This window comes from Pan paniscus, chromosome 4 (genome assembly GCF_029289425.2).
Source record: "Pan paniscus chromosome 4, NHGRI_mPanPan1-v2.0_pri, whole genome shotgun sequence".
Classification (NCBI taxonomy): domain Eukaryota; kingdom Metazoa; phylum Chordata; class Mammalia; order Primates; family Hominidae; genus Pan; species Pan paniscus.
In genome coordinates this window covers 30,635,226-30,654,494 of record NC_073253.2, presented here as the reverse complement: position 1 = coordinate 30,654,494, position 19,269 = coordinate 30,635,226, and positions in this window count along the sequence as shown.

Genomic DNA, 19,269 nt, shown 5'->3' with positions numbered 1-19,269 from the left:
GAAACTTATTCTCTTTATTTGGTAAGATTGGAGCTGAGGATTAGAAGGAAGAAAATGAGTAAGTAAAATGTGAGGATTTTATGTAAAAAGAATGGCCAATAGATATCCCAGAATAAATTATGATTACATAAATTAACTAATTTTATAATGTAAGAATAATGAAAAGAGATAGGGAAATTCAAGTGATATATATTCTCTGTTGACTCCCAAATATCAGACAGAAGAATAAAACCTGAGAAATGGTTAATCATCTGATACAATCCTTCTTATAGTGTTATAATACTGGAATACATAATAGACCATTATCAATAATATTCATACCTTTGTCTCCAAGCGTGTTTTTTATCCTCCAACAGTTGCAAATATTTCATGGTAAAATGTATGTAACTCGATTGGTGTGACATATTACGATTTTTGTCTTGCTGGGTCCTTGATATTTTCATAGTCATATAAATATTCAGGAGCTTTGGGACAGTTAAGTTACTTAGAGGCAGTTTGATCCTTTGACATTTTGCTTTTAAAATTTGTTGGATAGGACGAGGACAGTGCTTAATCTGAGCTAATTGTTCTCCACTGCAGAGGCCAAACCTCGTGTATGTTCCACCAAATGCCTGTGAATCATGAGGTTTTCCAGTCTGTGTGAGGGTCTGGCACTGTTACCTATAATCCTTCGGGTAGTCTATACCTTGCCTGGGGTGATTTTCTGACATACATGATCTGCTCAGTACTCATCTGTACTAGATGGATACCCTTTGCAGATCTCCAGAGTAAAGCTCTTTCTCTTGTCCTCTGACTCGCAAACTCTTGTTGATATGGGAGGGGTAGCGACGGGCGGGATCCCTGGCGAGGGCTCCACCCTCGGGCCTGTGCCCACAGACCTAAGTGAGGACAGGCACTCCTATCTTTGTGCCCAAATATTTCATTTTCCAAGACCACTCTGGCCTGCCACGTGCTTTATCCCATACCTCTAAAAATCCCGAGACCCTAGCAGGCACACATACAAGCGGTTGGAAGTTGAGAGGAACACACCAGCAGAAGAGCACACCGACAGACACCAGCAGGCCGTTGACGGCGGAATGGGGTGGAAGTCGAGGAGAATTCGGCCAGGGGTGGTCGGAGGAGAGCCCAGCCGCCAAGCGGCCTGACTCCAGGGGAAGACCACCTTCCCACTCCATCCCTCTTCTGGCTCCCCATCCATCTGCTGAGAGCTGCTTCCACCACTCAATAAAACCTTCTCCAGTCAATAAAACTCATTAAGCCCACATGTGATCTGATTTTTCCGGAACACTAGGGGAACAACCCTGGGATACAGAAAGCCCTCTGTCCTTCCAATAAGGCAGAGAGTCTAATTGAGCTGATTGACACAAGGTACCTGCAGACAGCTAAGCTGAAAGAACACATTGTAACACACTCCCACTGGGGCTGCAGGAGCTGTAAACACTCAATCCCAGATGCCACTGTGGGGTCGGAGTCCCAGGACCTGCCCATCTGCATGCTCCCTCCAGGAGTCTGAGCAACAGGGCACCAAAAAAGCGAGCCACACCCCCATAGCATGCCCTGCTATGGGTGATAAGGGAAAACTCTTCCCGTTTCATGTTTCATTATTGCTTGGACTCCCTGGATGTTCAGCTCTGTCTCAACCGATGGAGCCTACGAGGCTCCGCCTGGGTTTCTTCTCCCAGTGCTATATCCTGGAAACTTTTTCACAGTCAGGGCATATCATTGCTAGGAGGACGGTATGACTCACCTGGCTTGTTTATTGTCGTTCAAGCCTCACCATCCTTAATTACCCGATGTCAAGTATTTTAAAAAACTATTGTTTCATATAATTTGTACATATTTTAGTTACTTCGGGCAGTAAATCTTGTGCCCATTGCTCTATCTCATCTGGAAGTGGTAGACAATTTTTATGAAATGTTAATTATCCCTTTAGTTTCCACCTTTCCACACAAACCTGGTACATTTTGCCAAAAGGAAAAAATAAAGGACACACCCATACCCAAAGTTCTTCACTTATTCTAATTAGGCAACTTCAAAATTACTTTTAGTTATTTTCTGCTACACAAAAACTAGTCCAGACACTGTTTGGGATTAAGTTATGTCCCCACTTGATTAGGTTGACCAAAGTAAAACCCTAATCGGATTTTTGTTTTGGGTTAGACATGTATGCAGGGTAATTGGAATCAGTAGCTCTTATTGGCAAGCACCCCAGCCCCAGTAATCCACTCATGGCAGGGATAGTATTGATAGTGCAAACTCTACATTTTGACACAAAGACTGCTTCCCAATAAATCTACATTTTCTGAATGCTAGTAATTTTATTCTGTTACATTTACTGATGAATCCATATGTGCTATTGGTTGTGCACACAGAGAATGAACCAGAGAGCTGACTACCCCAAGCTCACACAAAATTAATGGAAAAGCAAATAAAATAAAAGTTCTAGCTGATATTTACTGAGTCTTTATCATGTGCCATGCACTATTTTAACAGTTTACGTGGTGTATTAACTCATTCAATATTTACAATAACACAGTGAGATATGTAGTATTGCTGCCCGCTTCAAGACGAGAAAACTAAAGCACAGATAAATTTGTGGTGATTTTATGCATTTGCATATTCATCAAATCAAACTTAGGGAGTGAAAAAGAAACGGAACTCACTGATAATTATAAACAAATTGGAAAAATAAGAAGAAGAATTAAGAAGTATTTAAATGACAAACCGAATAGATACAAGATGAAATGACAAACAAGTGTAGCAGACAACAAAATTATTAGCATTCAGAAAAATGTAGGTACATTGGGAAACAATATTTTTGTCAGAGTTAAGAGTTTTCACTATCAATACCATTTCTGCCAATAATTGAGGGTAGAGGGAACTTTTTCTTAGACGTTTTGGGAAGGGTTGTTGGATAGTTGGGTAAGAAAAACATGACAAGCATTAGAATAGTATGGAAATAAATCAGAGTGGGTTGGGAATAGAGAATAAAGGACGTTTGTGAGAGCTAGAATGAAAGCATAATTGAAAAGGCTTAGTAAGCACATATGGACTGAAGTATTTTGGTGGAGAATAACAAGCAAAAGAGAAAAAACAAATCTCAGGTATTTGGAACCTGTGAATGACACTTTAGAATGCTGATGTTTCTAATGGAATTTTTAGGAATGCACTATTTGTGGATTGTAATCACCAGATGGGAGTGTCTTGTAGTAAGTTGATAATGTTTTGTTAATCAATAGTGATGTGACTACTTGAAAATATTAATGTAGCTTCCAAAGACATTTGTTTTATAATTTGAGAAAAATTTAGTCACCAGAAGTGTTTACGGAAAATAATTAGTGATTAACTGTCAAAAGAAAGAGATGATGAATAACATAATTCACAAGGGAACAATATAGCATATACTATTTTTTGCCATTTTAAAAACTGAGCCAGGCACGGTGGCTCACGCCTGTAATCCCAGCACTTTGGGAGGAAGAGGCGGGCGGATCACAAGATCAGGAGATCGAGACCATCCTCGCTAACATGGTGAAACCTCGTCTCTACTAAAAATACAAAAAAATTAGCCGGGTGTGGTGGCGGGCACCCGTAGCCCCAGCTACTCAGGCGGCTGAGGCGGGAGAATGGTGTGAACCCGGGAGGCGGAGCTTGCAGTGAGCCGAGATTGCGTCTGGGCGACAGAGCGAGACTCCGTCTCAAAACAAACAAACAAACAAAAACAAAAAACTGATTTTTAGGCTACAGCATGGATTTATGATTTGTGATAACAACTGTTTTACATATATTTTGTGAAACCAAAGATCATTCATTTTATAGAAGGATAATTACACAGAAAGTCAGAAAGTTATTTACAAGATTTTCAGAAATGTGAACGCACATTAAAAAGCAAAAGTATCATTTTTTCTTGGCGTATAAAATTGCTGTTAGATTAACGTCTAGGTTTTATTCCATTATTAAACCTTAATTGTGAATTCTAAAGTATCTGCACATGGTAAAGTTATCTAACAGAACATGTATTCATGGTATCCTAATTCTCAACAGTAGCAGTTTCAGAAGACCCTGGACTCATTACATAGTATATAATGACATGATGCTATCATTGGCAGAACTGAGTTTTTTGTGTGTGTTCTGTAATTCAGATGATGAACCTCTTGAGAAAGCTACAGAAAGATAAAGTCAAAAGCTAATTAAGCTAATCACACTTGTAAGATCTATGTTATTTTTACTTCGGTTTTGGTAGGTTTCTACATATGCTGAATATTTTAATGCTCATTCGTCCTGTTTCTTGAAGGTAACCTGATTCCAAAGCTACTAAATTTATAAATTATATAAAAAGTGAAAAATTAATAACTTTTTAGCTCTTTGCCTAGATTGATATTTCTCCAAATTTTATTCTGTACTTTCTGAGTATGACTAAATTTTTCAGATTCCATTAACATAATACTGACCCATTGATGAATAACATTAATGTCTATTGATTTTTACATATACTAGTTATAGTTCCCTAATCATTTCCTTATTATGGACTCTTACTTGTCACTCACATTTTCTTTCTTTGTTTAAATTTTGAGTTTGTTTCTTGGAAAGTGCAAAGTGTTAAACTGATGAAAATTTTTTTTTCCTTATTTTATCACCCAAATAAAGCAGTTAAGAGCACTGGCCTTGTAGACAGAAGTCTGGAATTAAATCCTGCCACCAATATTCAGTTGTGTGATCTTGGGTGGGTTGCTGACCTCTCTGTGCTTCAGTTTCATTATTTGGTAAAATCAAGTTGTAGGAATTATATGTAGCAAACCCAACACAGCACTGATTGCTGGGCATATTTTATGTTGCCATTGCTTGGAAACAAAAGACAGTAATTTCACTAATTCTGAGAGAGTGTTCGCCTGGTTAAAATAGAATGAGAACATAGAACTATAGATATTTGAAGTTCTGTAGACAAAAGGCAAAAGTAAATGTGTGTTTGTGTAAGTGAGTTTGTTCACATCTGTGTATGTGAAAACTGAATAAAAGTTATACTGAAGTAGAATTGTCATCTATAAAGAAGAGATTGAGTAACTACAAAGCTGTAATTATTTAACAGGCTTCCTCACAAATTAGTGAGTTTCTCTTCCCATAGTTAGCCAAGCAGAATCCAATTACCATGTATTGGTGATTTTGTTGAACAAAGCCATGCACTTAAGAAGGTTTGACTCAGTGACCTCTACTATCCATTCAAATTAAGATTCTGTGAATTTAAATCCACACAGTAATCAACTGTCCTAGAATAAAAGTAGTCCCTCTGGCTCATCTCTTTTTTATCACTCATTATATCAAAGGTACAGCCTTCCTAGAGGCAGACTCTCATTCACTTTTTTTTTTTTTTTCCTGAGTCAAGGCAGGATGTATACCCTCAGCTCTTGCGAGGTAGAATTAAGTATCATGGTCCCTTTGCTATAGGGACAACTCTGACTCTGATGCATTATGCATCTGGTTTTAGTAGAATGATAAACCTAGTGGCTGGGCAGTTCTTTTACTTGGTGATAAAATTAGCATTAATTCCCATCTTACTCCATCCTCAAACTAAATTTCCTGAAAAAGATTAGTTAGTTCAGAATTTTGGTTTGGTTGGTTGGTTTAATATACTTTACAAATATGTTTTAATGCAAATCCCCAATCCAACAATATTGACATCAAATAATTTAGTGTGTTATCCTTTCCTATAGACTCAATTTGCAGGGACCACAGACACATGCATACTAAATATATCTGACCTGTTGGCACAGATCCTTTGTCACAGTTTATGTATCATTTACTTGAGTCATAGCTGGCATTTACTTCCCACCCATCACTTAACATTCTGTCCTCTAACCCTCAGTCTCAGAGTCGTTTTCAAATGACTCTTTGTGATTCCATTCAATTTGCAAGCTGATTTACATGCTCCCTGTCTGTGGGAAATGCCATAATATTTTCAATCTGTTCCACTTAACAAATTTGTTGCACAGTAGGGAAGCTATACCAATCATTCTTTCATGATATAAATTTGCAAAGAAAGGAGATGTCCCTGTATCTGATTTTGAAGGATGTGGGCCTCACCCTGTTTGTTAATGACAAACAATGTAAAGATGCAAATTTCAAGGCAATATTGTCTCTGTGTTTTTTGATCTCTTTTTACTCTTTGTAGAATTTTAATTTATGCTGGGCAAGCACAAACAAAAAGTACATCAGAGAGAAGTTAGGCTTTTCAGAGAAATATACACATTGTTTTTAGAATTCAACCAGTATTAAGTAACTTGCTCATAGCAGCAGGAAATAGTTATTCGTCCTCTTCTCTACTTATTGTTGTGTTTATTAGAAATATAAACTGGCTAGAAGAACACAGGCCTCCTGCATTCTGGAGCTTACTAGATGCCATACTGTCAAGCAATATAATTGCATAATCACCTTTCCTCTTCATAACAACTTTCAGAATTGGATATTTCTATTACCATTTTTACTGAAGACCAGGTTGAAGATTTGAGGAACTTGATGGCCCACCTGCAGTCACTTTTAGAATTTAAGCATGGCTTTTCTGTCTACAAATTCATGTTCCTTCCAAAACACCAAAAATAATGGCATCCATTGAACGTTTCCAAATAAGGAACATTATGATCAAAGTCATATTTCTTAATAGCCCTTCCTCTCTACCTGCATTTTCCCCATTCATATCCCGTACCTAGTTAATCCTTTTAATAAATAAGGTTTTAGCTCTTTATTCCATATTGTCTTTGCCTTTTATTACTTTGAAACAGGCATTGAAAATAATAGCAGCAACATCTACATCAAAAATTCATAATACAATTGACAATCCTAAAGCCTAATATAACGAGTTTTACATGGCTTCTTTGCATGTATCTAGAGACACGAACCTTTCATAACATGTGATTTTAGAGGTAAACAAAGGTCACCTGATATTAAAAGATTAAAATTTAACATTATGACTTCATCCAAAAATGAAATTCTCCTTGTATTTTATGAATTTTTAAAGAATAATCCATTTGTACATTCATATAAATATGAAAAATACTATGACAAAAGGCTAAAAGGACACAGGCCAAGAAAAGAGATCATTTAAAGACTAAGGGCATTAGGGCAGTGGATAGGATGAAGAAGTTAACTGAAGTGGTTATTAGAGAAATTAAGGTGAATGCTGCTCAAGACAGCCTTGCTGAGAACAGAATGAAACTTAAGTGATGACTAGATGATAAATGCTACATTTCCATAACTCTAAGACATTATCAATTTAATAACAACCTTTCAGAAAGTGATGTATCACAATTTGGAAATGTTAAAATATGCAACTGGAGGTTGGAGAACCTGTTCTTAAAATACCTATATGCCTTAAAATGGGTTGTAGTAGACAGTGTGAAACTCAGGCTAGACTTCATTCTCCCATTCTTTCTAATAAGTTTGTAAATATCTAACTCTTATGTTAAATTAGTCTCTCCTTTAGAATATTTAAGGTGGTTTCTACATTCTTTACCAAAACCTGACTGATTTAGTGCTTGGTACTGGGCATGTTTACTAGCAGCAGTATTAAGTTGCTTCTCGTGGGAAAATAGTATACTGAAAGTCCATGGAATGAGGTGGCTAATGAGTTTTTTAAATTGTGTTAGTGGTCACCTGGAATGAGTGTCTATGAAAGATGAAGCATTGATGGACCAAGTGGCTGTTGCTGTAGATCATTAGCATAGGAACAGCGAATACAATTACTGTGGGATGAGCCAGCAACTTTTGGCTGAATTGGAGAGGTGAAACAAAGATAATATGTCTTGATCAGGTTTTAAATTCTTGACTCAAGAAATATACAGAAGGCCAGGGAGCTACAGTACTATACTAATATAATCTGTTATCTCTTTAGTCACAAAAGCTGATGTAGCTAGAAATCAGACACAGTTTAACTTTCATCCATAGTCCTTTAAGCCTTCTTATTTGAAACAATGCATTGTCAAGGAATGCCTAAAGCCCTAAGAAATAAAATGTGTGGAAACCTTGGGTAAATTCAGATGGATATTTATTATAGTCCAATAATTCCAGACCTACGGATTCTCTTGACAGCAGAAGCAACTTCTCCTTTTGTTTGTTTGTTTGTTTGTTTTTTGGCAGAATTTCGCTCTTGTTGCCCAGGCTGGAGTGCAATGGCGTGATTTCAGCTCATTGCAACCTCCGCCTTCCAGGTTCAAGTGATTCTACTGCCTCAGCCTCCCAAGCCAAGTAGCTGGGATTACAGGCATGCACCACCACACCCAGCTAATTTTGTGTTTTTAGTAGAGACGGGGTGTCACCATGTTGGTCAGGCTGGTCTCGAACTCCCGACCTCAGGTGATTTGTCTGCCTCGGCCTCCCAAAGTGCTGGGATTACAGGCATGAGCCACCACGCCCGGCCTAAAAGTAGCAACTTCTTACTCCGCATCACTCAGGACTTCATCTTTTGAGGCTGGGACTTCCTTGCTTATGATGATTATACCTGACATAACTTTCTTGTAAGCAAATTCCATTTCCCTTTATGTCCTTTCCCTTCCATTTCTCATTTCTTCCAATTTTTAACTAAAATAAGATCCTAGCATGCTAAAAGAAGCAAAGGCTTAAGAATTGGTAGACTATAATATATTGGCAGAATGCTGGAGAACATGTGTGGGGACAGATTCTAGGAGTGATTCACTGGGGGAAAAGGAACATAATATTTTAATTTAATCTACTCTGTCTATATAGGTAAGATTACCAGAAAATCTCACCCATTTAGATACAGTATAATCAGCACACAGAAAATCTGAATTCAAGGACTTGGCTAGGGCATCTTGAAGTAGTTGTAACTTTGCTTGGCATATTAGCTGACATTTGGACCTAACTATGGCCTGTAATAAACTAATTTAAGATCCTAAAAATTCCTAGAATTGGGGTGGTGGTAAGGAGTCTAAAGTTTGAGGAACATAAAAATGGAACTCTCCTCATAACTCCTAAATATTTATTGGGAAGGTAGAAAAAACACTTATTTATCCAGTACATTGAAAAATACGCGATGAGGAAACAATCACCATCCTCCAATATCACCCTAATATCTGTCCTCTATAGGTGAAAGGTGAAGACAAACAATGGTACCACTGAAATAAGTACTTTTATTTCAATGGGCATGATAGATTCTAGAGTGTTAGAAGGCACTCGGCTGCTTAACCACCAGGAGCAATGTGCATGTATTTTCTGCTATAGGTAAGTTAACAAGAAGCAAAATCAGAATGGTTAAATCAATAAAAATAACTGTTGTAGATAAGTGATCTTGCAGTTTCTAGGTAAATGTGGCTGTATCCTCTCATATTGTTATAGCTAATGAACAATTAACAAAATTTTTGCCCTCTCTTTCTGTGATTTAAACATTTTCTGGGGCTTACTAAGGGTCTTACTTTAGGGTCTTACTAAGATCCAAAACCCTCAAAGTCACAGTGATTGCAAGGGGAAATCAACAATTATTTTATCAGACATTTGAAACTTCTCATGTTTCTGAAACTGTAGACAAAAGAAATAAAAAGAAAAAGATAGTAAATTTAGACTGGGGCAATGGTTCTAATTATCAAAGAAAAATAGAATTACTGCTACTCAACTCGGAAAGAGAGGGTCATTCATTTTCCCAAGTGCTTCTCTGGGGAACCTTTCACTTGCCCATAACAGTGCAACATTTAATGGAAGCCTTTTGAAATGTGGTGCTGGTGGGACACCCAAGTGTTTATACCTTTTAAGAATGAAGAAGTAATTCACCTATCATGTAAAGAAATGTGATCAGTTGAGGTGCTGGATACAGGCTAAGGGAACAACAAAGGGGTATAAGATGAAGAAAGTTACGAAGGCCAACTCTAGGCTGTGACCTCAAGACCATTTTTAAAAATGGTCTTCTTCCATCTTTGCTTTATTCTAATCATGGAAGTTTAACAATTCCCCCACCCCCCATGGCTTTATATACTATGTCTTTATAGTACTTAAAAATAACTTATTCTTTAAGTAATAGAGTATAATGGCATTATTGTGCCTGAACAGAAGAGAGATTAACATCACACAGAAATGAGAAATAAATGATTGTTGGGACTTCATGAAGCCCATTTTGGGAGACATGTTTTCATTTGTTGGTGCATAACTTCCTAATTTAGGTGATAGTGTATTATTATTGCTGTAGTTGGAGTTTGGAATTTAGGTAAATGTAGAAGGACACATATAGGTTTATGCAATGACAAAAGTAATTTAGTTTGTCCAGCTACCATTTCACCTTTCTTCTAGTGTGTTCTAGCATATTGTAGAAACTGGAAGGCTTAAAATTGCATTCATATAACTCCCTTATGGCCAAAGTGTTCTGGGTATGAATTAAAGCCCAACAATTAGCTGCTGTCATGTAATTTTAAATGAAGAAATAAAGTGGAGCCATGTTTTTACTATTGCTATTTTCTGCTTGCAAGCAAAACTGTGACAATATGATATTGTGGCAAAATTCTGGTGTCCATTCTAAGGCTTCTTGTATGCTGAGAGACACTTGAGGCAGAGCAGTCGTGAGGTTTTATGTTCCAATATCTTTTATCAGCTTATGTGTGTCTAGAAAGAGTAGTGGTGGTAGCACACCACAGACAATAGCTTCTCCAGACTGCAGTTTTATAATCTGAGATTATAGCTAAGCGGTATGGTCTTTAACTCAATAGTTGTATTGTATTCTCAGAGGTAGTAGTTCTCTGGTACAGTAGTTTTGCAGATTTCTTAGTAATTCCTGAGGCTCAGTCTAGGGTCCATTACTCCATCCCTTCCAGTGATTTTGTAGGTACCTATTTACCTATATTAAATCTCTCTCTTCCTTACTTACAATGGATAGTTTCTATTTCTCAAATTGAAATTTAATGCAAGGGTGGACTCTATCCAATGGAAATCTCTTATTATTTTGCAGAGCTTCTTAATAGATTTCAATATGCAAAAGTGTGTTTCAAAAAGATTTTGGCAGTAGAAACTAGGAAGGAATTAATTACTCTGCAAAATGAAAAGAAAATAATTTCAAGATCCTGGGTTATTCACACAATAGAAAGAATGGAGAAGATATTATTTAATGAAATAACATAAACACAGGGAAACAATAAGAAGTGTAATGAACTGAGGAATGGCTGAAGAAACTTACATAAAGAGGTGTAGTAATATCTGCATTGACATGTTTTTAAAAATCTCCATCTTACCTCTCTCTTAGCCTTCCCAATAACTTAAGGGAAGTCTATTCTATTTACGAATTACCTGTGAGTCTGAACTTTTTCAGAAAACTGAGACAAAGCCTAAGTTTTATATCTTGGTTGACCAAAGCTGAAACAGACAGAAGTTTCAGGGTTGAGATATAATACATAAACCTTTTAAGGCAAGGAAAAGGCATTTAGATTGAGAGGTGATTGTGAGATTACAACCCCTTAACAATTCAAAGAAATCTTTGACAAGGTTTGATCTTCCACAGGTTGTGGAAAAGTGAATTCAGAGTGATGTATATACATGCTAGAAGGCATCATAAAAATAGGGAAATTTTATCTACTTGATATTCTTCTGCTTTATTTTCCTTAAATAACTTAATCTTCCTGGAAATCTTGTAAGAAAAATATTAAAAGCAGTTAAGACAAATATTACATCATCTTAGCATTGATAAATTAAACAGAAGAAAAAGATTTAAAAGAAGTTCTTTAAGTATTCACTCTTTAACTCATAAATTTATGCCTAAGTATTTTTTAATACTTCTCTGCTAATACCCAAGGGTATACAGTGGAATAAGATAAAGTGCTAGTGCTCTGAAGCAGTGGTCCCCAACCTTTTTGGCACCAGGGATGGGTCTGGGGGTGAGGAGGGAGGATGGTGTGGGGATGAAACTGTTCCATCTCAGATCATCAGACATTAGTTAGATTCTCATAAGAAGTGCACAACCTAGATCCCTTGCATGTGGAGTTCATAATAGGGTTTGGGCTCCTATGAGAATCTAATGTGGCCACAGATCTTTCAGGAGGTGGAGCTCAGGTGGTAATGCCCACTGGCCAGCTGCTCATCTCCTGCTGTGTGGGCCAGTTCCTAACAGATCATGGAATGGCCCCCCGGGGGTTGGGGACTGCTGCTCTAAAGGGTCAAATGCTTAGACAGACTTGCTTCTTAAGAAGCAAATACCACACCGATAAAAGAATTAACTACAGGAAAACAAAGTATGTTAGAAAAAGCCAGACGAGGAGAATTCATAGAGCTCAATGGCAATGGCACTGAAGTGTTTAAAGATTGCAAAGTAGTTAGACTAAGTATAGAAGAGGGAAAAGCCTTAGTCAAGCAGAGAGAGTAGTATCTGCAAAGACATATGAATTTTAAAGCTTGTTCTCCATTACAAAAATTGCAAATAGTTTAGCTTGGCTGGAGTACAAAGTCAATGTTGGAGAGTAAAAGGGTGCTACATATGAGTCCAGAGAATTGAAAAGGAAATAAATAATGAAAGAGTTTATATTTTATTCACAAGGCAATAGTAAGCAGTCAAAAAATTTATATGAGTGATATTGTTATTGTATGAAAAGTAACTTGAAATGTTTAAGAGGCAAGGAGGGCAGTTCATGATATGTCATAATAATCCAATTGCAATGAATAAGGACATGGAGTTAAATAGTGCCAGTTATGATGAAGACAGCTACTAATTCTAGAGCCACTGAGAAAGAAAAATAAACAGGACCTAACAACGAATATGAGTAGAAAGAAAAGCAAAGAGACAAGGATAAATTCTAGGTTTCTGTCCTGTAGTTAAAAGTTGATATAAGGGTGGTAGTTATAAATACAGAGGTTACTGGAGTTAAAAAAAAAGAAAGAATAGTTTTTGGTCCTAATGATTTCTGAAATTATTTGTTACACTGGACTAAAACATTAAGCATAAAGCTTTTGTGTCCCTAGGGCTCAGAAAACATTTCATGGTAAATTAGCATGCAGATAATTACAGCTGCCTCTTCTTTTTAAACACTTAGTCTCAGCAGGCAAGTGTGTTTGCATGTGTAATAAATGCTCCCTCCCAAAATCATTGTCTTTGAGGATAAGCCCTGTTTTATTAGAGACAGAAAACACTTACAGTTAAATGAGTTATAGATCTCCTGCTATTCTATGCAACAAGTAAAACAAACAATAGATGTAGGTATTATGTATTAAGATGTAAGAATTATTTAATGTGACAAGATGTGTCTAATATAAACAAGATCTACCCATTCATGTATTCATTCATTCTCAGTGGGCAGAAGTAGCCAAGTATCACAATAAATTAAATAGACCCAATTTTGATGAGAAATTAGCCAATAAATAGAGAAGGGCTTAAATGCTAGTGAAGTGTCAGGTAGAGCAGAGAGGAATCCATCCATATTTCTTTTTTTAAATTTAATTATTTTATATTTTTTGGAGAGATAGGATCTCCCTATTTTGCCAAGGCTAGTGTTGAACTCCTGGTCTCAAGAAATCTTCCTGCATTGGCCTCCCAAGGTGTTGAGATTACAGGCATGAGCCACCATGCCCAGCTCATTCATATTCCTTGTTCTGTAATGGCATGTCCATAGTTTTGTTAATTTGCAACATATTCTTTCTTAAAAAATGGAATTAGATTTTGATGTCCCAGAGGAAAATAATACAATATACGTTGGAGAGGGTGAATTATTTATGAGGTAAAGAAATCAATGACTCATGATCCTTGCAGGTGGAAAAACTGACCTAGAATTGGAGATCCCACTTACCACTTGTTCACAGCCTGGCATCTCCCTTTTATTTATGAGATGAGTAGAGGTGGATATCATTGCTTATACAGCTAAATTCCAGGTATTGGACTGTAACAAAGATTCAGGGGGCTATCCAAGATATTTACCTGTAAATTAGGTAGACATTTTCCAGAAGAAGGTGAATGACTTCTATTGGACAAAGACATTTAGAGAGATAGATGCATTGGTAGAGACATGCAGACCTACGAGAGAATTCACAAGATCTATTCTTTTTGTGAAGGCCTTTATCTTAAATCTTCCACGCTTGTTTCGTACTAGGAAAAGTTTAAGTCAGCCAGAATTTCCACCTAATCCTTCCTGTATTATAGTTTTCTTCTATAATTCACTTTACCTTTTAGCAATACATTTTACATTTGAATTCCAGTCCAATGCATCTGTCTTGTGAAACCTGATATGATACAATGGTTTGGTTCTGCTTCATCCAATTTCCTTCAGGGCTCAATGGAAGAAGGGGTGTTGTCCCATTCAGTGGTCTACAACATGAAGAATAGTGGCTATAATTAGTAGTGGGGCAACTTACAACATGGAAGTATCAGGAAGAAAACATGTAAAAGTAGCCAGAAAATTAAGCCTTTTAATTGGCTGGGTAGGTTAGCGGCAATTACGCTTAAAAAAGAGTGGTAGATATTAGACTAACACATTCAATAAACTGTCCTCTGAGCCAAGCCAGGTGTTTAGTGCTATGAATATATGGAGAAAGAAAATAGATCCCACCCTCAAAAAGTTCACAGTTCCTTAGAAAAGTAAAAGAATATAAATGTAAGGTTATATTTTTATAAGGTTAAAATGAAGGGTTGTAAGCATGAAGAAGAAGGTATTCACAGAGTGACAAGAGCACAGGGAATAGGACATTTAATATTTGATGGGCAGGAGTAAGACAATTTCAAGAGGAATTAAAACTTCAGGAATAGCTTAAAGAATGAAATATAAATTCTCATAAATTATAAAAGCATAGTCCTTCCTGTTCTTGTTTGTTTTTGGACAAAGTTTAATGTTTATTCCTTGAAAAAGTAAATATGAAGTTTGTTAGTTTCCTTTAAAGAAACAAACTTCTAGGAAGATTCGTCAGAGAAAAAAAGAATACAGATAACTAACATCAAGAATGAAAATGGGGACATAATTACAGAACTAGAAGGGAGTAGAAAATTAATATGAGGGTCTTCATGACATGACATTTGAAAATTTAAATAAAATGAAGAATTTCTTTAATAACTCTTAAAAATTGAAAATAACTATAATGAGACAGTAGTTGACTCTGGTAATAATCTACTCAGTAAATAAACACTAAGCACTAATTGTTTTATAGGACTGTACTCCAAACTCTCAAGAATATTTTTAAAAAATTTTATTTTTAGCTTTTTCTTATTGACAGGTAAATTAAAATTATAAGGGAATTTAAAGTGAATAAACTTATTTGAGAATTATACTGTTATTATGAAGAAAACCTGAATTATCAGTGAATGCTTGTTTCCCCATATAATTTCCCAATTTTTATCTTATTCAGAAACCAGGCCATCTAGCTGCTATATCTTGATGTTCTCCCCTTTTTGGGGCATCCAAACTCTTTCCTGTTTTCTCTTTCCTCCAACTTTTATGTTCTTTCATTGTTAAATCTTCTCAGAGTCCTGGCTTTCTCTAGGGCTCCAGCCATAGATTTCATTCTTTTATCATTTTAAATGACCTCACAGACTTTTCTTGTCAATGTCACAGGTTTTAACAATTATTTCTGGGTAAATTCCCTACCCCTCAATTCTTCTGTTGGCTTTGGATCTTCATATCATCCTGTTCAAACTGAGATTTGCCTCCAAACTTATTCTTCATTTTATATTTTCTCTCTTGATGAAATTGTCACTATTCTTTCAATTATTCTATAAAAACCTGTATACTGAAATGCTTTCTCTCCCTCAGCCCTCAAATACCATTAATTGTGTAAGATTCTCTCTTCTAAATCTTTCTCTAGCCTTAGTCCCATCTTAATTTTTACTTCTGTTGCCTTAATTCAGGTCCTCAGTATCTTCAGTTTGAAAAATTGAAATAATTAGTCTCTCTGACATCATTCACTTCCACATATAATCCATCTTCCACAAGAGTGATCTTAATAAAAATTAAAATGTCATTCTGTCTGTTGCTTAAAAGCCTTCAGTGACTGCCATTTATTTATATATATCACTGCCTAAGTGATAAACACTAAATTCCTTAGAAACTGACTCCAGCTCCAGGTGCTACACAAATTGGCCACTGTGTTCTCTTGCCAACCTTAGATCAAAATATCTCTGCTCCTGGCCCCACTGTGGTTTATGGTCTAATAAATTTAAAATACGCAGTATTGCCTTCTCCTTCTTTTAGTATACACACACTCTAACAGGGCATTTTTATTTCCTTGGCTTTGATTACCACTTCTATGTTGATGACTCCCAAATCTATATCTCCCTCCAGTATATATTTCCTGGACTCCAGACAGGGACATCAAACTGCAATGTTTATTTCTGCTAAAGTGTACTGCAGCTATCTCAAACCCAGCATTTCTGCAATTGGATTTATAATCTTCCACAAACCTATTGCATATAGCATTTTTAAGGATTTGTAGGAACATTTGTGTTATTATGGCAATACTTCATTTTATATATGTAGAAACAGTCTCAGAAAGGTTTATTTGTCAAGATGTTTTGTATTTTAGAAACATCAGCTTGAAGTAGATTTAATGAAAATGGTATAAATTATGTCCCATAATTCAAAGCTCAAAAGGCCTCATGAGATTTCAATTACTTCAATCTAGCTGCTTTTTGTATTCCCTCTCCCTCCACCATTCAGTTTAGATGTCTCCCTTTTGTGGGCAATATGGCAGCCAAACTCTCTGGACTTATGTCATATCTTCTCAGCAGCCATTGGGTAAAAATAGAACTCTCTTCCCAAATGGTTAAAAAAAAAAAAATTCCCAATGGAAAACGTTGTCAATCCATGAAAAATATGGAGCATGTACCCCTTCTGTGAAACAATAATGTGACCATGCGGATGGCCTATGTTAAGATATGCGTTATTTTGGAAAGCAGGAGATGAACCCTCAGTGGAACCATATGGATGTAGTAAGTGGTAGGAGTAATTTAGGAGATGGGGGGGGGCGGATTATGAAACTGTTACCAGAACAAGGAGAAACAGATGCAAAGCAGGTGAAAGCAATAGCTACTTGCTCATAATTAAGTCAGCAAAGTGATCAGGCAAGAACTCAAACTCAGGTCATTTAGTTCCCATACTATCCTTGTTATGTTCTTCAATGAATACCTTCAGCTGTAACTTAGCAAATGGAGAGAGAGAGAGATGTAAAACAGAGCTCCTTATCTTAGGGAACTATAAATCTTATACTGTAGGTCAGTAGTTCCCAATCATTGCATCACCAACAATTTATAGTGTTTCCTCCTCTGAAAGCTATGACTTAAAAAAAGTAAATTTATAAATGACATTTATTATATAATAATTAAGAGATTGCTTTTATTGATACAGTGCATTACTTTTTTTTTAATAAAGGAAATTATTTACCTAGATTGAGAATGACTATTTTTGGTGAAGAGCACTAAAAGCTAGTGAGCTGGGACATTGCTTCTGCATGACCTTTCTTGTCACAGAAATAGGTGGTTGGCCTTGTGTTTCTTCTGTGCCTCCTACATTTGTTTATTGGGCTCCAAACGTGTCTTTTCCTTTTACCCCTCACATACGGATTTCTAACCCTCAACCCAACTAGTTTTCAGCCAGAATGTGGTATAAGAAGTAACTTACGATGGTGTGGTATTGATCACTAAGATGTTCACAAATGTGCTGTTTTTCTTCTGAGTAGGATTGCACTTTGCCACCCTCTTGACATTAGACATAGGCATGGGAGTCACTTTGGCTAACCAATTATAAGTGGTGGCATTTGCCATTTCCATGAGGAATTTTCAAAGCCAGTGTACAATCCAATCCTTCCCCTTTCCTTCCCTAGCAGTCATGGAGACATGTGAGGAGATGGAGTCTCCACTAGCCTTTGTTCCTGAGAGACTACGATGCGCAAAGCCCTCTGCCAACCTGCATTAGACTTGTAGCATGAGAGAGAAACACTTTTTGTTGTGGTGTTTGGTTACTGAAATTTTGGAAAGTGTCTGTTATTGTAACATAACTTAACCTATTCAGACTGAATCAAGCATATTCCCTAAACCACCTAGGTATGTACCCCTTTCCAGTGGTATTTACAGTTTTAGAAAATGCTTGGAAAGAATCCAAAGGAAAGAATACATAGTGGTAGAATTTTAACATTTGGGAGTCCTAAAAAGTATTAATATTTGAAGGGTTCTACATTAGGCAAATACTCTACTGCTTGTTAGGGATCCATAAAAAACAAAACAAGAAAACTAAAGAACAAACAGTCATAGAATTTGAATTTGGGCACATGCCCATGAGGATTTTGTTTTATCTCATTATTCTCTGAAGCAAATATATACTTAGACATGCCCACATTTTTAAAAAATAAAATATGGAAACTACCAAATGGAAGTTGTTGTTGCTCATTTACAGTAACTTCCAATTTAGTGACATCCAGAACATTAAAAAGAAAAAAAATTTGGATCCCTCTGCTTCTGTTCAAAATTCTGTCTTGAAGAAAAAAACATGATGAACTGCCCTTGAGTTGCTATGAAAGGGAAATAAAACTTTTTTATCTCTCTCTAAAGTTGGTTAGGGAAGGTTCTTCAGCCTGTCATAGGAAACTGGGAGGAAGGCTGAAGTTAATGAGCTGCTTGCATTGCGATGGCTTATTTGAAAGAAGCTGTGCTTCTCCATAGTGGAGCCATCAGAAAAAAAGAATCAGCACGACAGCAGAAAGCATCATAATTCATAAGGGACCAAAACAGAATGGTGTTTAATCTAACAGGACTATTCCAAACTATAGACAATAACAGTGTGAGTCTTCATTTACAAAGGCAATCTATCACATGTCCTCCCAAGAAAGTGAGAAGTATCAATCTCTTTAGCTCAAATTTAAAACTGCCGTAGAACAAAATAAACTTCATAGAGACAAAAAAAAAAAAAAAAAAAAAAGTTTAAAAGATGTGGAGAGAAATGTGAGCGAAAGAGATTTAATCTCTGTTATCTGGGATGCAGCAGACAGTGGAAATTCCATTTACCATCTGTGACTAAATGCACTAATGCCAAACTTTTACTCTCAGTACTACCTTCAAGTGGTCTGTGGCTTATTATCTAAAGGCTTGGGAATTATAAGTTCTCTCTAATGACATAGTAATGCTGGTAAAGGATGACTTTTAATATTTCTTAAAGGAATGTCTGATTAATCAAGAAATGGAGTTTGCAGTCCTCAAATTTGCATTCTGAGAATTTGAGAAGGAAAGAGCTCTAAAGAGAGTAAGCTCTTTTACAACCACCATTCAGGTGTTCAGCTTTATTTCAGTGCTTCTTTTATTATAATGGTATTTTTTTGTCTACACAACGTTAT